Source organism: Gopherus evgoodei, chromosome 7, assembly GCF_007399415.2.
Source record: "Gopherus evgoodei ecotype Sinaloan lineage chromosome 7, rGopEvg1_v1.p, whole genome shotgun sequence".
Lineage (NCBI taxonomy): Eukaryota > Metazoa > Chordata > Testudines > Testudinidae > Gopherus > Gopherus evgoodei.
Genome location: NC_044328.1, coordinates 90,643,359 through 90,662,339, shown reverse-complemented (window position 1 = coordinate 90,662,339; position 18,981 = coordinate 90,643,359). Strand labels below are relative to the sequence as shown.

At 42.6% G+C, this 18,981-nt stretch overlaps 1 protein-coding gene across 2 annotated transcripts in view; it reads right to left on the bottom strand.

Annotated features, from left to right (window-relative positions):
• SLC6A11 (solute carrier family 6 member 11) overlaps window positions 1-18,981 on the bottom strand; it is a 205,308-nt gene that overhangs the window by 49,857 nt on the left and 136,470 nt on the right. The window lies entirely within an intron of this gene.

Genomic DNA, 18,981 nt, shown 5'->3' with positions numbered 1-18,981 from the left:
ACTGTAAATATCTGGCACACTTTGTTAAAATTAGAAAAAACATGGACTTGATTCTCCTTTTATACCCACTGGTGAAAATCAGGAATAACTCAACTGAAGTCAAATGGACTTCACAAGTGTCCAACTTTGTAAGTAAGAGGATACTTTGGCTTTGTGTGGCAGATAGAGTGACCAGATAGAAAGTGTGAAAAATTGGGACAGGCGGTGGGGGGTAACAGGTGCCTATATAAGAAAAAGCCATGAATATCAGGACTGTTCCTATAAAATTGGGACATCTGATCACCCTAGTGGCAGATCCTCTGCAAGTGCAAATCCTCCTTGCTTCATTGAAGTCAACGGAGGTTTGACAACTTATATCAGCTGAGAGTCTGTCCCCTGGCCTCCTCCCTTTGGGATAGCTAGGAAGTTTTTAAAAACAATCATTCAAGATTAATTAAATACATACCCAAAATACACAATATCATTCACAGATTCATGCACATTGAACAATGAGTCAGAGGAAAAAGCAGGCAAATAATTATTATGTGTAATTTGTATTGAAGCTGCACCTGGAAACACCAGTTATGGATTAGGACCCCACTTTGCTAGGCGCTGTACAATCAGAGAACAGACAGACAGTCCCTGCCCCAAAGGGCTCACAATCTAAGGAGCTTTAAATGGCTAGCCTGGCAATTGGGAAATTGGAGCACTTTCGAACACAGGAGGCTGTGCATGATCCATTGGATAGGGCAAGAGTTCGGAGAGCTGGGTTTATTCCTGAATCTGTCACCTGCTTGCTATGTAACCTTGGCAAATTATGTGACTTAGGCAATTCTATGCCTCAGTTTCACCATTTGGGGATAATGAGATTTGCTTATATTGATGGATGAATGAAAAGTGCTATATAAGAAATAAATAATAATAATTAATTATCATTATTAGATTTTAAAAATCATTTCTATTAAAAGTGTGGCACTGATTAGAGATAACTCATTTGCCACTTGGCCTCTCAAGAATAATGTTACTCAAGCAAGTCATTGCCATTTAATCACAAGACAACAATCTTAACTCTGATCCAAAGTGATGACTATTCTTTCACCAATAATCTCAAAATATAAACACAACCCAAAATCTTTTTTAAAAACAAAAATCATAAAAATTATGTATTCATATATACAATCTTTGGTTGTATATGAACTTCTTTGGTTGTAGATATACACATTACTTAATTCTGATAAGAGTAATTTCGTTATTATGTGGGCAGTGTAAGATTTATCATGTTCTGAACTATCCATTTCCTTGCTTCTGAGTGCTTGGGTTTTGTAAATGATGTAGACAGGTGAGAATATTTAGCCTTAACTGATTCTTGAAATGATTTTTACTTGTTGTTTATGGAACTTTCAATCTTTCATTCATCTTTTTCTTTACATCACTATCCCCTAACTCCCCAGTGACAGCTACCCATTCCATGAGACTGAATGCTCAGGTTCAACACACGCAATTATCAGACTAGTCAGAAATGTGGACTGTGGATGGAGGGGTTTTCCCTTCATGTTTCTCTATAAGGACAAAGTAAGCAGCCAATTCAACTTATATTTATGTACAGATCTTGCTGAGCACAACCTTTTCACCTTGGGGATACTCCGAATATTCCAGATAGTAATTAGATGCAGGAATTGTTCATATTCAAGGTAAGCAAGCTTGCCAAAGGAATAATTGTTAGGACTTGGAAATCAACAAACAACATTAACATCACTGAATGGTGAGAGAAGACGTTACATATACAGGGTTAAAACTGTAGCCCGTGTGGGGCAGTATTGTTTAATCACTACCAATATGATCTGGATTTGCTCTGGTGACCTACAAATGAAAGCCTACCTACCCTAGGCCAGTTCCTTAGCACAGCACAATTCTTGAGGGGAGTTAAAGGTGGCCTATACATTTTCCCTATTCTGGGCTGTACATACATGCTGGGCAGGCTGTCATAAATGATGCAGTCTTCAAATGGCCCCCCGAGGCTGAAATGGCAGCCAGAGATCAGTGGCAGTTAGAGGAGTCCTGGTCATTTGTCACAGTTGTGGTGGAGCACTGCAGGCCCTGTTATTCTGGTTCTCTGTCAGCAGGGGATCCTCCTGTGGCCAGCTGTAAGTCTAGAATTTGCCAGCAGAGCTACACAAAGGAGCCACACCAGCAGATCTGGGCTCCTGTGTCCAACTCAATGAAGTACGCTGCACACTTGGGAGTAAGTGTTTTATATGACTTCCGTGAGGACTTTTAATCACAACAATTGAAATGTTTTGCAGAGAAGGAACCTGACTAAAACCAAGATAATATAATGTTGACTGTTATGTTTTGGGGCCTTTAAGTTCAAGGCAAGAAGGAATTCAAATTACACTCAAAGATTTCATGTATGGACCAAACCAATCACAATAACAGAGCCAGCACTAGGTATAAGCAGACTAAGCAATTCCTTAGGGCCCCAAGCAGCTCACTGGGGCCCCCTATTAATTATTAGTATGTATTGTGTGAAGGAGGATGACAAAAATATTCCTGGGGCTAGCACTGCCTTTGCATAGTAATCAAAGGCAAAGAAATACATAAACATACAAGGGACATATTTATTTGACATGTGACTGCGGGAGGCTTTGGTTTCTGGAGTTGCTGGAAGTTGGAAGTGTTTGTTTAGGAACGGCATTAGAGTCACATTTGATTTGCATCAGTGGTTTAAATGGTTTCATTGCTGTCATGCTGAATAAGATACAGCTGATTACATTTCAATGTTTCACCACTTGGTAGGAAAAACTGCACAGGGAAAGCCTTTTGACAGACAGGCTGTTTAATGAGATCGGAAGCTTCCAGAAAGCTGAAAGTAACATAGGTCAACTGAAAGAGAACGATTTTCTTAAGTCTAAACAAAACCCAGGAAGCTGGAGGATCAGTAGATGTAGAATCTGACCACTGCCATTTCCCCGTTTCAGTTGTTGCACAATATTGCTCAGTAAAGGGCCAAATGTAGGCCCAGCATTACACAACACTCAATGCATATTAACCCTTCCTGAGGGCTCGCATCAACACCACAGCAGCCTGACTGTTCCTGAGGAAGGCCAGCTCTGATGTGGAAGAAGGACAAATATGCATGTAATATGATGTCGGGACCACAGAGCTGCTTGGGAAGTGGAATAGGGAGAACATCCCTCTTGAGATAAAGTTAGGGCTCCAGGCTTGGTTAGAATACACAGCTCTGAGAGACGACATGCCACAGGTCAAGGCCTGGCCCTGAAATGGTGATGGGCTTCCTTTATCGTAGCTTCAGCCCTGTTTTCTAAAATGGCACAATACAAACAGTGACAGCTAATATTGAGTCAACATCAAAATATTGGGGAACACTTTAAATGGGCTCTGTGAACTCTGCAGAAAGCTTGACCTCTTGGCTGCTGCAGCTCTCCAGTGTAAAACTGCAAATTCTATAGTGGCTCCAGGTATTTTTTTAAATGAGCTTTTTATTTACTTAAATATTAAATTGAATAACATAATCAATCCAGTTTCCCTTCACTTTTACAATTTGATATTAAATTTAATTTAAGCTGTGCATAAATCTGCTATGTTCAATGTGCTGCAGAATAGGGCACTGAAAATGCATAACTGCATTGTAGACCTAGTTGATGGGGAAATGGGAGGCTTAGTAATGTAGCCAGGGCTTCTGACACCTAGGCATATGAGATAGGTTGGCTGGAGTTGTGGGCTAAGGCTCAGACCAACAATGAAAGATTTAACAATGTCAGCACTGAAAATTGCCATAATTAGGTTTTAGAGCCAACAGCCTTTGAAATGAATAGGCACTCCCAGAGCAGACTCAGGAAGGCAACACCACATCAGTTCACACTTGGGTCACATTTTAAGGTTATCTCTGTAACTGTAAAGTTAAAAACCCTTATTATTTTACATACAAGTGATGCAAGGGATGGATTCTGTGTGAGATTCGGCAGTAACAAAATCACAGAACACACAAGGCCTTGTCTAAAAGGAACTGATGAAGATTTCTTAACAATTAGCATGTAATTGGATACAAGTCTGTTATTAAAAAATCTGCTCAATTTGTTTTATCAACTGGATAACAGATACCCTCACTGCATTCTTAACCCTCAGGAAACATGCTTTATTCTAAATACACCACTACCTCGATATAACGCCACCCAATATAACATGAATTTGGATATAACACAGTAAAGCAGTGCTCCGGAGGGCGGGGCTGCGCACTCCGGTGGATCAAAGCAAGTTCAATATAACACAGTTTCACCTATAACGTGGTAAGATTTTTTGGCTCACAAGGAGAGCGTTATATCGAAGTAGAGGTGTACTGGTAATATCAGTACTTCGAAGAATGTATTGTAGCACCTACAGTAATGTGATAACAATGTATAATAATGTAAATAAATAATGAAGACCCTAAAAAACTATTAAATGCATGAACAAATTCCAACAGCCTGCACTTTATACCATTAACCATTCAACAGCTGTATCACATGCCACGAACAGTAGCAGTCATTACAAAGTCAACATTTACCTATAGTTACTATGTAATTGTAACCCAGTATTTTTTCCTTCATTGAGAATAGCAAATACTGCAGCATCTCAGAGATCACGGTGTGATAACTGTAAGAAAATATTAACAATCTGATGGCAAGCATGAGACATGGCTAAAAAAGGCTCGTGGCTTTTGTTAGCTGTAGCCTAATCCATTCCAGTACTCCTGTTAGTCTCTTCAATATCACCCAAGCACATCTGGATTGTCCCTTAATTCCCAAATTGCTTTTCTGAACTTCACTGAAACTTCCCCAAATCTCTCAGAAGCTTCTTGGTAATTTCTGAAATGTTTCTCAATCCTCTAAGGTAAAAATATTCCTCAGATTTTTCCATTCACTTTTGTCAATTGACTCAAATCTCCTTCTCATCTCTGATACCTCACCAGCCCATTGGGTGCTCTCTTGCATAATTCTAGCTCTTCACAACATTCCAACAGCTCTCTTGGCTTCTTCCATGGCTCTGCCATTCTTGGTGGCCTTTGAGCCTCTTCTCAGTCTTCTCCAGAACTCTTGGGGTTGTGTCTTCACAGCACATTACAGATTCATAGATTCTAAAGCCAGAAGGGATCACTGTGGTAATCTAGTCTGGTCTCTTGAATAACGTAGGCCATAGAACTCCCCAAAAGTAATTTCTAGAACAGATCTTTTAGAAAAACATCCACTTTTGATTTTAAAATTATCAGTGATGGAAAATCCACTATGACCCTTCATAAATTATTCCAATAGTTAATTACGCTCACTGTTAAAAAATATTTTCAGTCTGAATTTGTCTAGCTTCAACTTCTAGTCATTGATCAAGTTCTACTTTTCTCTGCTAGACTGAAGAGCCCAATATTAAATATTCATTCTACATGTAGGTACTTACAGACTGTAATCAAGTCACCTCTTAACTTTCTCTTTGTTAAACTAAATAGATTGAGCTCCTTAGGTCGGTCACTATGAGGCGTGCTCTGTGATTGTGGACACCAGAACTAGACACAGTACTCCAGCAACAGTTTCACCCGTGCCAAATAAAGATGTCAAATAACCTCTTTACTCTTACTCAAGACACTCTCCTGTTTATGCATGCAAAGATTTCATTACCCTCTTTGGCCACAGCTCTGCACAGGAAAGTCATGCTCAGTTGATTATCCACTGCAACCCTCAAATCTTTTACTGCTTCCCAGGATAGAGACCTACACTGTGTTAGTATGGCCTACATTCTTTGTTTATAGATATATACATTTACCTCTAGCCATATTAAAATGCATATTGTTTGCTTGTGCCCAGCTTACCACTCTCCCCAGTTTTTGCAGATGGAACACCAGGCTGCCAAACTTTATCAGTGATGATTTTCTTCCAAGTCATTAATATAAATGTTAAATAACGTAGGGCTAAGAATCAATCCTTGTGGGACTCCCCTAGAAACACTCCCTTTTGATGATTCCCTGTTTACAGTTATGTTTTGAGACCTATCAGTTAGCCAGCTTTTAATCCACTTAACGTGTGCCATGTTAATTTTATATCATTCTATTTTTCTAATCAAAGCGTGCAGTACCTAGTCAAATATCTCCCAGAAGTCTAAGTATATTTCACTGACACTATTACCTTTTATCAACCAAACTTGTAATCTCATCAAAAAAAGATATTCAGTTTAATTTGACAGTATCTATTTTCCACAAACCCACTCTGATAGTCATTAATTATATTAACCTCCTTTAATTCTTTATTAATCAAGCCCCCATCAGCCACTCTATTATCTCACCCAGGATCAATGTCAGCCTGACAGGCCTATAATTACCCAGGTCACTCTATTTACTCTTTAAATTTTGGCAGAGTTAACTCTAGTTATAACTTGAGTGTTACCCCTAATTCGACTCTCCACTACACAGACAAATCTTTAGCTCAGGTTAAGTGGTTCTTTAAGCTTGAGCTAGCTAGCCCATTGGAGGGTACGGAATGAAGGGATATTGAAACTCCAATGATGCTGATGCTCCAGCTAGCAACTTAGTGGAGAAGCAAGTGCTCGAGTTACAACAACTCAGCAGCAGCTAAATCAATCACTCTGTGTATTTTCAGTGTTGTTTTGAAGTGTGGTCCTTTTCACTGGAGTCTGGAGAAGTAGGATCAAGCTGAAATTGTATCCAAAGGCTTGTCTTCACTGCAACAATTAGCTCATGTTAGTACAGTTAAATTACTGGCCTCAAGTTAGCCAAGCTCCAGTGAAAGGGACCACACTTCAAAACAACACTGAAGATACACAGAGTGATTGGCTTAGCTGCTGCTGAGTTGTGGTAACTCAAGCTCTTGCTTCTCCACTAAGTTGCTAGCTGGAACATCAGCATCATTGGAGCTTCAGTATCCCATCACCCCCTACCCTCCAATGGGCTAGCTAGCTCAAGCTTAAAGAACCACTTAACCTGAGCTAAAGATTTGTCTGTGTAGTGGAGAATCCAATTAGGGGTAACAGTTTACAGAGTGGAAGATACCTTCAATTGTAGAGGTTCCATGGCATATAATGGAGGTGCTGGTCATGGCAGTGTTGAGTTTTGCATATATGTATTGTGTAACTACTGAGAGTTTACAAGTTCAGAAGCCAGCATACATACAAAACTGCACTTGCTGAAGCTGTTGCTTTCACTTTACCATCATTCACAGCACAGAGAGAGCATGCTCAGTGCTATTGTAACATATAATTACATATAATTAGTCGTGTACTTACAAAACTTAACATACATGTATGCGGGTCAGAGTGAAGGTTGTTTATGAAATGTGCAAGAAGAACGTTTACATGTTTTTGACCAAATGTACAGACTGCAAAGGCAATGAATTATTGATTTAATTACCTTACATAGGCCTTTCCTTCTTATTAATCCTTAAGGTTTGTTTGATTTTTTTTATTATAATGTTTGTGTTACAGTTTACATAAGGGTTATATTAATCACTGGAGTGACCTTAATGAAAAGTTAACACAACTTTTTGTGTGGAAATTTCTTATTTCTACACACATGAACACACACATGTACGTGCACGCGTGTGCACACACACACACACAAAGCAGGGAATTTAAAATAAAAAAAGGTATTAAATAGCTGAGCTCTGTTGGAGTGTGGGAGGGCCTTGATAAGTTTTAATCTCCTCTTTCTTACTGTTTTTAAATTTGGAAGAGTTGTGAGCCATTTCCCCACATCAGAGCAAAATTTCCTCTCTCCTCCAAGATTTCCTCTCTCCTCCATGATTTCAGAAAACTGCAAGAGAGAAGCAGCAGAAAACCAGCCCCTCTCTTCTGACCTCCACAGGAGAAGAGACTTTCTGGTCTCTCACTTCTTCAAAGTTTTAGACATCAAAGTGTTGTCTCCTAAAGTTCTAAATGTTCTGTGGAAGATTTTAACCATCAACCTATGGTTTGACTTCTGCGATATCAGTAGAAACAGTTAAGATAAATAATGGGCCTAACTAGTTTATTTTTTTACTTCTTGAATGTTCTAACTAGTCTACCATATAAAGCTGGTGTAAGGAGCATGTCTTAGGCCCTGATTCAGCAAGGTATTTAAGCATGTTTGTAACTTTAGATACTTGAGTAATCTCATTGATTTCATGTGCTTAAAGTTACACATGTGCTTAAGTAACTTACAGAATCAGGGCCACAACATGGAGATTGGAACGTTTTGAGTTTCTGCATTGTGCAGGAGAAGGATCTGAAAAAATATTAGGAGGATCGAACTTCCAAAAGTGGTCCTTTTTTCTTTTGGATTTTCTCACTTTGCAAAGTATAGTTAGAAAGTTTAGCACCTTCCACCTGATATAAAGAAAAATCATCATTACATTTCAAATTACATTAGAGCAGCATGATAATTTGCAGAGTACGAGCTGACACGGGAGCGGCACTTTAACATCCATCAATTGTCTTTATTTCATGCATTACTAGAACACAGTCAAAATACTGTAACTACTTTACCATAAACAACATTTCTATATTTTCAAGGTCGCTTTGTTTGTCTTACTTGATCTTTTCCATATTATAAAGATGACAGCCTGAGCTATAAGGAACTATAAAAATTTAAGGCCCTGGTCTTGCATGTGTCCTATTGAAGTCATTGGTATTGCTCCCTTTCTTAACATTAAGCACAACATGAATGTCTGCAGGATCAGAGCCTAAATATGTACCCAAAAATACATATTTGAGAAAGAAGCACATTTTTTTCATCCTTAACAAAGGGACTGAAAACTCACTTCAAATGCAATGCTCAAAGCATCCGTAACTATGGAGCCATTAACAATGACTCCATAATAAGGTACTTAGTCTTTGAATATGGAAGAACTCACAACCATTTCTAGTTAAACACAGAACTGGCTCTATACAACATAATGTTCCAAATGTTAAAAGTCATTTATTATCCATCTTCTTATCAGAGAATGAGTAATCTTTTTATAGTTTTCTTTTAATATAAATGATACATTATTCTGATGAGTCTTTGTATTATTTGAATTTTAAAGAGCACTTTTCCTTTGACTAAAAATTCTGAATAATAAAAAAAAGTCTTTACTCTCAGGGTATGAGAAAGAAAAGTTCAAGGTGAAGGAACAAAGCAGCCATAGATTACTGGAATAGTAAGAGCACCTGAATAAAATGACGTATTGTAAAAGGGGTGTTACAATTCTGCTGGAGCACAGCCAGTTTCAGTTCCATATACCTTAGCTTTCATGCTTCGCTAACTCATACAACATGGGGAGATATTGGAAAGATGTGAAAATTCCTTTCAATTGTAGAACTGTGTGAGATTTCAAGCTCTAGAATTATTGTCATCTTCTCAAAGCTGAGTGCTTTGCAGTAATAAGCATGGGGGCAGTCATTTAATTCACTGGTGTTGTCAGGATCTATTGTAACCTTGCTAAATCACATCGGTATCAAAAGTATTGTATGTGATATAAACAAAGGAGAGGTAGTGAGGTTAAATAGCGAGCACAGGAGGCAGCAATAATAATCTAAATGGCAGATAAAGGTCGGATAGGTAGGAAAAAGGATTTGGTACAGAGAAGGAGGAGAACGTATCTGAGAGAAAAAGACAGAATCATGGATGATGGAAAAGGCAAGAGGAGGAGAATGAGAATTGCATAGTCCTCCCCCTGTGCTTTTAGGGGGGAAAACAAACTATCCTCCTCCCCAAAAAATCCCAAAACAAATACAAGGGCCCAGAGAGCACAGAGACAGCATGATGGAAGTGGAGAGAGAAAATATGGCGAGTGAGAGCCAAGGCCCAAAATACTGTCAGTAGAAGCTGGAACCTCAGATTAACTAACTTGCACATCTTTATGGCAATTTAGGTTTTGGACGTGGCTAATACCCACCAGGTGGAAGCAAAGAGCCCACAAGCCTTTTGAAAAGGGTGTCACAGTCACCTCAAAGGGGGCAGGAGGGAGATGGGACCTCCTTCTCCAATCAGAGAAGTGGAACCAAAGTAGCAGGAAGTGTATATTGCAACTGTTCAAAATGATGTTGAGATACTGCCCTAGATGCGTTTCCCTCCCCTCCTCACCACCTCCACCCAGTATTCTGAGTCAGTCTGAGACGGGCTGTGGGCATGGGAGCCTGCAAACAACCCCAATGCCCTTCTGCCCTCAGTCAGAATAGAGTCCTCAGTGGATTTGCATAGATACTAGTCTCTTCTTTAGAAGTACTGAAATATGTGTTTGGGAAAAACATGATGAACTTTCTGTGGTTTCCTCTATCTTCGGGAAATCGCTGAAGTCTCCAGCTCTTCCCATCCTTTAATTGAAGCCAGTTTGGGTATATTCTATGCTATCCATTGGAGATGCAGCCAAAGCCTGCTGCTGCTTTCACTGCCATTTACCAGGTAGCATGTTTGACAAAATGGGAACTGAAGCTGAAAACCAAGGTGACCTTGCTGTTGTAACTCTGCAGAAAAACACCTGGTGCTCAGCAGTCTGAACACCTGTAATTCAGCAAAGAGTCTGACAGAGAAGGAGAAATTACTGTGATGTTTTTGGGCTAAGTTTCAAGGTTCATTTTACACATATTCATACATGCATAAATATACACACACGGTGGGTACGTCAGCTCTGCAATCACTGGGTGGGATTGCAGCTTATGTGGACACACCTGAGCTAGCTTTAATCTAGCTAGAATGGATACTGAGCAGTGGAGCAACCGGAACCCTCGGTACTTAGCTTGTGTTGAAGCCCACGCTGCTGTGGCTTCACTGCTCTGGTACTCAAGTGAGCAAGGCTAAAGCTAGCTCAGGTATGTCTATATCACCCAGTGGTGGCTGGATCTCTGAGTAATTCACCAACATAATTGTTTCTGACTACTCTTCTTTCATGCTCTTTTTTCCCTGCCATATTATATAATTAGTTTCCAACAGTCGGCTCTTTTGCACTCTAGTACCATGGGTTGACCTCCACTAGACAAAAGCCATCCTCACTGGTTTGTTTATAAGACCAGCTTTTCCAAGTCTCAGTGTTAGAACACAAGAAGTGAAAGCCTGGTGCACTGAAGATAAATGGAAGTACTCTTATTTAGTCCAACAAGTTCAAGAAAATTAACAAGCACGCTAGCAACAAAAGACTGTAATGCACAACGTAAGGTAACAAGCAGATATGCTGATCTTTCTCAGAGCCTTTTTAAAAATTTCCCCTTATTATCTTTAAATCCTTTATCACCACCTTTATAGACTGAGATTTTGTCTACATTTTCATCATCATGTACCTAGGACATCTCCATGAAGGCAGATGGATAAAATATAAAATAATCATTAGTGCACAGTCAAGCATGCTAATGCAGATTTAATTCAAATTTAAGCAATTTTGGTGGGCTCATTCATGGAGAATATTTATCCAAATTACAAAGCTACCCACACAGGTTGGCAAAACATGGCATAATTAGCAGTCTCTTCTCAAGGAACACCCAGGATCGGAAGTGGAGGGGTGTTCTAGGGCCAGATTAAAGTGTATTGGAATTGTTGGTTGTAAAGTCCATCATTACCATGGTGTGTGTTGGATGTTTATACAGACACTTGCTGCACTAGCTCACATTTCACCCAACAGTCTCATGCTTTCAAAAGCAGAGATCTGGTGCTCATGACCAGAGAAAAAGTGGAAGTAGTTAAAAAATTAAACTGGCCACATTTCCATCTTCAGACCTGAACCAAGCTGAGTTTCAGGTAATTTGGGATTTTATTTGCATAGGTCCCATGAAAATGCAGTGCTGCTATCAATTAAAATCATATTTGCTAGTCTGAACATGAAAATGAAACCAGTTTTTATTTCTTCTTCATTCTTCTTCTTTGTACCTAGGACATCTCCAGTGAAATCAACTGACATTCTACCTTCAGTTACAGTCAAGCAATCCACTGAAATTATTTGAAATTCTGCCCTCAGCTGTACCTATGCAACTACATTGAATTAAAACTCATTTTAACTGAAAGCACTGTTCTGCTCTCAAAAATAACTATTTAACAGTAGGGCCTTATTTCTCAACAGAGGCACTCCCTATGCGTATTCTGAGTAATTGCTGCTTATTTCCTGAGTACGTAAGTTTGTTGAGTATTTCTGCAGAAAAAACACAGCTGCAGAGGAGCAAGCTTTATCCTTTTCAGGTTAATGCCTCATTGACACAATTGTTGCAATAACAGAATCTTTACTGTTGGTTAGACATGAGCTAGAAAGAGCAAAGGCCGACTTTCAGATTCCAGGATGAGTTTCCAGGGTGGCAGCTATGGGGAGACCCTCCTATCTCAATCTTTCTACCAGTAAACTAAGTAGATTTTATTTGGAAGACATTGGAAGACAAAATGAGCCCATGATGCAATTTTTCATATCACTTTTCAGAGTACAATGGTACTTTAATTAAAGGCTCCTATCCAAAATTCTAGGAACTTACACATACTTCATAATAAAACACCACTGCACTGACATGCACAAGTAAACCCCCAGCCTACTACAACAACAAAAATCTTCTGCTTCGATCTGTGCCCCATTGAATGGACCACTTTAAGGCAAGCCTGGGAACCAGGCCTTGCAATGTGCTCCAAGGTCATCAAATCAAGGTTCTGTAAATCAAAGGCCCTTCACTGAAACTGTCCTACCACCACAAACCCCACTCTGCAGGGCTATCAGCTCAAAGCACATCAGTTCCATGCAAGATTGTTTAGCAAGGACTCAAATGACTTTATAGGTGGAAGGTAACACTTTAAGCTTCACCCAGAAGCTGGAGAGGGAATTAACACTGGGCTCTCAGTAGCAGCCATGCAATCGCAGTCAAATCAATGGAATTGTAAAGGAGTAGCTCAGGGCGAAGTTTGGCTCATCAACTTCAAACAGAGTAATGAAATTATCAGATCCAAATGCGTTTCCACCAACCATGTTTCCAAACATAAATAAACTAATTCAATCCCCCCACCAAAACAATTCATGGCTTTTTAAACACATATATTGTCTTGTTAGCCTTTTAACTTGCCAGGAGGACTCATTAAATTGGAAAATAAAACAAGACAAGATATGAACTGTGTATTGTGGATAAACGGCAGGAAAAGTGCTGAGTTTTGGATACAGGACTGAGTTTACTTCCTAAGTTTACTACCCAGAGGTTTTTAACAACACAGCTTCTGTAAGCAGAGCCTTCATTACAGAGCAAAACAGAACTTAAATGGCCAGGCATAAAATGGCTGAATTAAGCTCTTTCTTTTCTCCCTCTTTAATGGGAGTGATTGTCAAAAGATTAAAAGTAGGTTAGGAGAATAATAAAACAGCTATGTTTCTAGTGTCTACCTGACAACAGCTTTTGTACAAGTGAATAATTACATGAAAATCACTTCCTTTCCACCTCTCTTTGGGATTTCTGTGGGTTGCTAGGCAGTCACTCTCTTACCTTCTGCTAATGTCACTTGCAGACTCTGATGAATACAGAATATTCATTCTGAGAAAGGGGAGTTGAGAGAGAGAAAGACCTAAATACTCAAGGTTTTGTTTATTCATTGCTGCCTTCAGAGGCCAACACTATAGTTCAGATTACTTTACACATATTTAAATGCTAATTTGCCTAGGCATGATTGGTGGCAAAGTACCTCCACTTAAATGGAGCAGACTCTTTTTTTAGTATAGAAGTCATCGTGGTAGTATGTTTTTGTGGTGACAACCAGTGTTGAAAGTCAGCTTCTGGAGCTCAGAACACCAAAGTTATTTCTGGAACTAACAGGAAGGACTCTTTCATTTACTCTGACTGCCTCTCATGACCAAGGCTCGGGGCACCTGGAGAAATTACCACCCATCGTGAAATGTATCAAGATTTCTACTGGAACTACCCAGGTCAAGTCTCAGTGGTCCTTGGCATAATTCCAAAGCTGCCCCCATCAAAATGCTATCCTACTGGTCAGCCTGTAAAAATAGGGTGCACAAGGGTTTACGGGACAGCTTCATTAAAAAAATATAATCTATAATCACCTTTCTTGTCAACATACTCATTGGGATCACTAGGGTTACAGAGATTTCATTTTGGACTGATAGTATGACTGTTTAAGGGGTTGTAAACCAAGAGTGGACACACTGATCTCAAGAGCGCTGGCTCTGCAGACTTTGAAATTGCAGGTTTTATTTGATTACGGACCTGCTGGTTGGCATCCTCCACTTCTAGTTATCTCATCAGGACACAACAGGAGCCGGCAGAAAACCTCCAGGCTTTGAATTCTATAATCAGATCAAACATACCCTGAGCACAAGTGTAACCGGGCCCTTTCCTCGGACCCCCCTTGCTGAAGCTCTTTGCTGTCCCAATAAAGCACTACAAGACTCTTCTTAATGCAGCACCCGTGGCTTTTATTCACACAATGTTCCCACCACCAGTGATACTATTTACAGAGCTTTACAGGTCTTACTGTCTCCTCTTTTACAGGGAGTCTACCTCAGCCTGGAGACCGCCCTTTCTCTGGCCATTCCCCCCGTTCTCTGGCTGTCAGCTAGCCTGCCTTTATGGCCCTTCAACCTGCAGGCCCACAGGTGCAGCCAGTTCCAGAGGCCCGGCACCAGACTTGTCCCCAGCCCCAATCTATTTCCCCTGATTGGGGCTGGCTGAGTAGGGGCTAATTAGGTGCCCTTGCAACAGCACCCTGCTACTTACCTCCCCCCTTAAGCTGGTGCTAGGCCTGGTCTCCCTCGGCCTCGCTTCCCTCGGCCTGGGATATTACTATGCGGTGGGGCCCCCTGCCCAGCTGACGGACCCCCAAGAACAACTCTCTGGGGCTTCGGTACACCCCACCCACAAAAGGTGCATTGGGTAGGGTGTGGGGCACCCCAGCGGTCCACGCTCACCCAGAGGTCCTCACACCATTCACACGGCTGGGCTGGCCGCTCCAGAGGCTCCAGAGGCTCCTCCTCCTGCTTCACTGGGGGTGTTGACTCAGAGCCCGCTGCCCTGAGTTAGCCCCCCGTTTCCGGTCCAGGCCCTCCGTTCCTGGGCTGCGGGGCCTCCTCCTGTTGGACGTCTTCTACCTCCCCCAGGACTCCCTTCCCCAGGTGGTCCGGCCCCGGAAGCTCCCTGGGCTTCTCAGTCATTCCCTCCTGTTTGCTATTTTGGCTCCATTGTCTAGGCTGTTCTACTTTCCTCCCTGGAGGTCGAGGGGCTTTCCCTTGCTCCAGGTCCGCCTCCCGAAGGGTCTTGCCCTCCCTTTCTAGGGTTCTCTTTCCCTTCTTTAACGGTTGCTTCCCCCCGGCCACCTTTCCCCTCAGGGGAAAGCGCCAGTTCTGTCCTAGGACCACAGGGTAAGCCAACCCTTCGATTACCCCCACCCGCTTCCAGGTAAACCACCCGTCCACCTCGAGAGGTACCTGGCCAGAGGACAATATTCCCTATCCCCATGGATGCATTCCACCCACATCCATCCCTCAGGGATAAGCCAGTGCGGCTTTACCAAGCGCCACAGTACAAAGGAGTGGGCGGAGGCCATGTCCACCAGACCCCTCTGGGGCCTTTTCCCTACCTGCACCGGGATGGTGGCCAGGCCACACCTCCTTTCCCAAGCCCCACTCCTAGTCCATCCACAAAAGTCCGCCGCCCCACACTCCATCACCGGGCAGTCCCGACTTCTGTGTCCCATCTGTCCACATCGCCAACACACAAGCTGCCCTGGGCGGCTAATGGTCCCCTTGGGCTCCTCCCGTCGCTCATCCGGCGGCTTCACCCCGCTGTGCTCACAGGGTTTCCTGCCCCCCCCCCCCCCCGGGTCCTTCAGGACTCGATGCTTCCTCGCTGGGAAGTCAGCCTCTGCATACTCCTCGGTCCTTTGTACGGCTGCTTCCAAAGTGGCCGGCTGATGTTGCCACACCCAAACCCGCACACTGTCAGGGAGGCCCTGTAAAAACTGTTCAAGGACCACCAGGTTTATTATCTGGCCCACTGTATTGGCATCGGGCCTCAACCACCGGGTTGCCCAGTCCGTTAACTTTTGCGCAAAGGCCCAGGATCGCATGCGCCCTGCCCACCAGGCTGCCCGAAACTTCTGGCTATATTTTTCAGCCGATAGCCTGAGGCGGTCCAAAATCGCTGCCCTCACTTCATTGTAATCCCTAGCTTGGGTCTCCGTCAGGGCCATATACGCAGCCTGCGCCTCCCCAGTGAGATAAGGGCCCAGTTGCAGGGCCCAGGTGGTCCGGTCCCAACCAGCACCCAGGGCCACCCGCTCAAAGGTACCCAAAAAGGCATCGGGGTCATCGGCGGGGGCCATTTTACGAAGGCTGAGGCCTGGGGTCCAGGTCCCATCCCCCACAGCAGGACTCACCAACCTCTGCAGGAGCTGTTGCTGTACAGTCGACTGCTCTTTGATGAAGTCCTGGAGGGCTTTCTGCTGCTCCGTCTGCCAGACGAGAAGAGCCTGCCGCTCCACCTGGTGGGACTCCTGGAAGGACTGTAGCATTTTTTGCATTTCAGTCTGTTGTTCAGCGAGCCATTGCAGGGTGCTCTCCACGCTCAGGCCACCACACTCCGTCTATGGCAACAGATCCCGGACAAGCCCCTACGTGTAACCGGGCCTTTTCCTCGGCCCCCCTTGCTGAAGCTCTTTGCTGTCTCAGTAAAGCACTACGAGACTCTTCTTAATGCAGCATCCATGGCTTTTATTCACACAAAGTTCCCACCACCAGTGATACTATTTACAGAGCTTTACAGGTCTTACTGTCTCCTCTTTTATAGGGAGTCTACCTCAGCCTGGAGACCGCCCTTTCTCTGGCCATTCCCCCCTGTTCTCTGGCTGTCAGCCAGCCTTTATGACCCTTCAATCTGCAGGCCTACAGGTGCAGCCAGTTCCAGAGGGCAGGCACCAGACTTCTCCCCAGCCCCAATCTATTTCCCCTGATTGGGGCTGGCTGTGCAGGGGCTAATTAAGTGCCCTTGCAGCAGCACCCTGCTACAACAAGATTAAAGTTTGCAGAACTGGTATCCCCAGTTAAAAGATCCTCCAGAGATCTGAAGATTTAATTTAGGGCATCCTCTAGTTGTAGCCAATGATTTTAGTTTATTGTTCATTTATTATGTGGCTATGATTAAGTAATATGTTATGTTATATGTAATCATTGTATGCTAAATAGAGTTAAGTTGTAGGATTATAGACAGAGCCATCCCTTGGGTATGGCGAATTGGGGCGACCGCTGTGGGCCCCGCGCTTTGGAGAGCCCTGCAGGCCAGTGCAATTGGTTGTTGCGGTTGGTCCCGGAAGTGACAGGTCGGTCTCGGAAGTGATGGATTCGCCCCAAGCCCAGCACCTCCCTAGGGACAGGCCTGATTGTAGAAGTATAAGATTGATCAGTATGGAGAAGGAATAATCACGTTTTAGGTATCTAAGTAGGGTTGAAATGCAAGGTCTGTAGGGTGAGACCTGCAAGATAGCTTAGCTATTTTAGGCCTTGGAGCTAAGAAATGCTGACCTAAGTTAGTGACCGAAGAATAACCCGATGCCCTAAGATTATGGGAAAAGAGGTACCAAGGGGTAATATTGCAAAAAATTAGCCGGAAGATTAATTTTAAATCATAAAAATGTTGTAAAGGCACATCTGTTTCTAACATGTGCCTTAACCACATGATACAGGCTGTGCATCAATGCTAATGAGAATAAAGAGAGCCTACACAACCTATAGAAATCAGGGTCCCTTAGGTTTCTAGGGGACATCAGACCAAGAAGGCAAAAAGAGGGTTAACACTTTCATGGACATGCGCAAAATGTAGGTATAGACAGACTCACATTATAAAAAGAAGGTGGCCAGAGCAGGAAAATTGAGCTCTGTTTGGGAAACTCTGGCAGGAACCATCCCTATACTGATGTTCAATCCATGAGAGACTCATCAGACCCTAACACTATTGTTAAGGATGTGAGTATAACTATATCTACAACCTGTGCATAGGTCTTTATAGAATGTCCATATGCTTGGGTAATCATAACTTTAATTGTAACTTTAATAAAACTTGTAAAATAGACTAAACTTTGTACTTGTGAATGTATGTGTGGTCACTACCCTTGGTCTATGTGTGTTCCTAGAGACTCTAAACCTAAAGCAAGCAGCAGAGGTGACTTTCATTCTGTTAAACTTGAAACTGTAGCAGCCAAAGCCGAATCCACGGGGTGTAATACCACATTACAAAATTCACTTTAAATAAAATAAAAGGCTACACAGTCCTGCAGATAAGTAGGTATTTTGCAACAGACCATGCTGTTGCCAGTTTCTTGTACTGCTAGTGCCACACAGGACTACCCCCATATTCGTCCAGTTACTCAACTGCACAACTCCTGCAGAACTCAACACCACTGAAAAAACCTCTCTCTTCATCTGTGATGGGCGAATTGGCTATTTAAGTTAGATTATCCTGAATTAACTTTCACCCATGCTTTGAAGCATACAAAATTCAAACATTTTTAGAGCTGCGGGGAAGTTCATTTATCTACCCCCAATCTCCCACCTACTGGGAAGTTGAAAAGCCCAGAGGTTTGGGGATCCATCCCAAGGTCCGTTCACCAATTCCTATTGTAGAGCCTGGCACTTCTGGAAGCCTCTCTGTTGCGCTGCAATTGCTGCCCAATCCAAACAACATAGCACACGATGCACTGTGTGATTAGAGCTCCACCTTTGTAGTCAATGCCAGTTTACTACCAGCTGGTTTAATACAGAAACAACCATATGTGCTAGGCCCTTCTGTTTCTAACAGGGGAAATGCACACTGAGATTCCTCCCTCCACCAACACTAAGGAATATACACTCTCAGGGGCCATGCTCTGACTAGGTTATTCCATAGATCAGGGGTTTCTTGCACCGTCCCCTGAAACAACTGGTTCTGACCAGTGTCAGAGACAGAACCCTGGAGTAGATGGGTCATTGGTTGATCCACTATGGCAGCCCCTTTATTCCTAAAGTGACTTCTTGGTGTTGTATATGGAATCCCCAT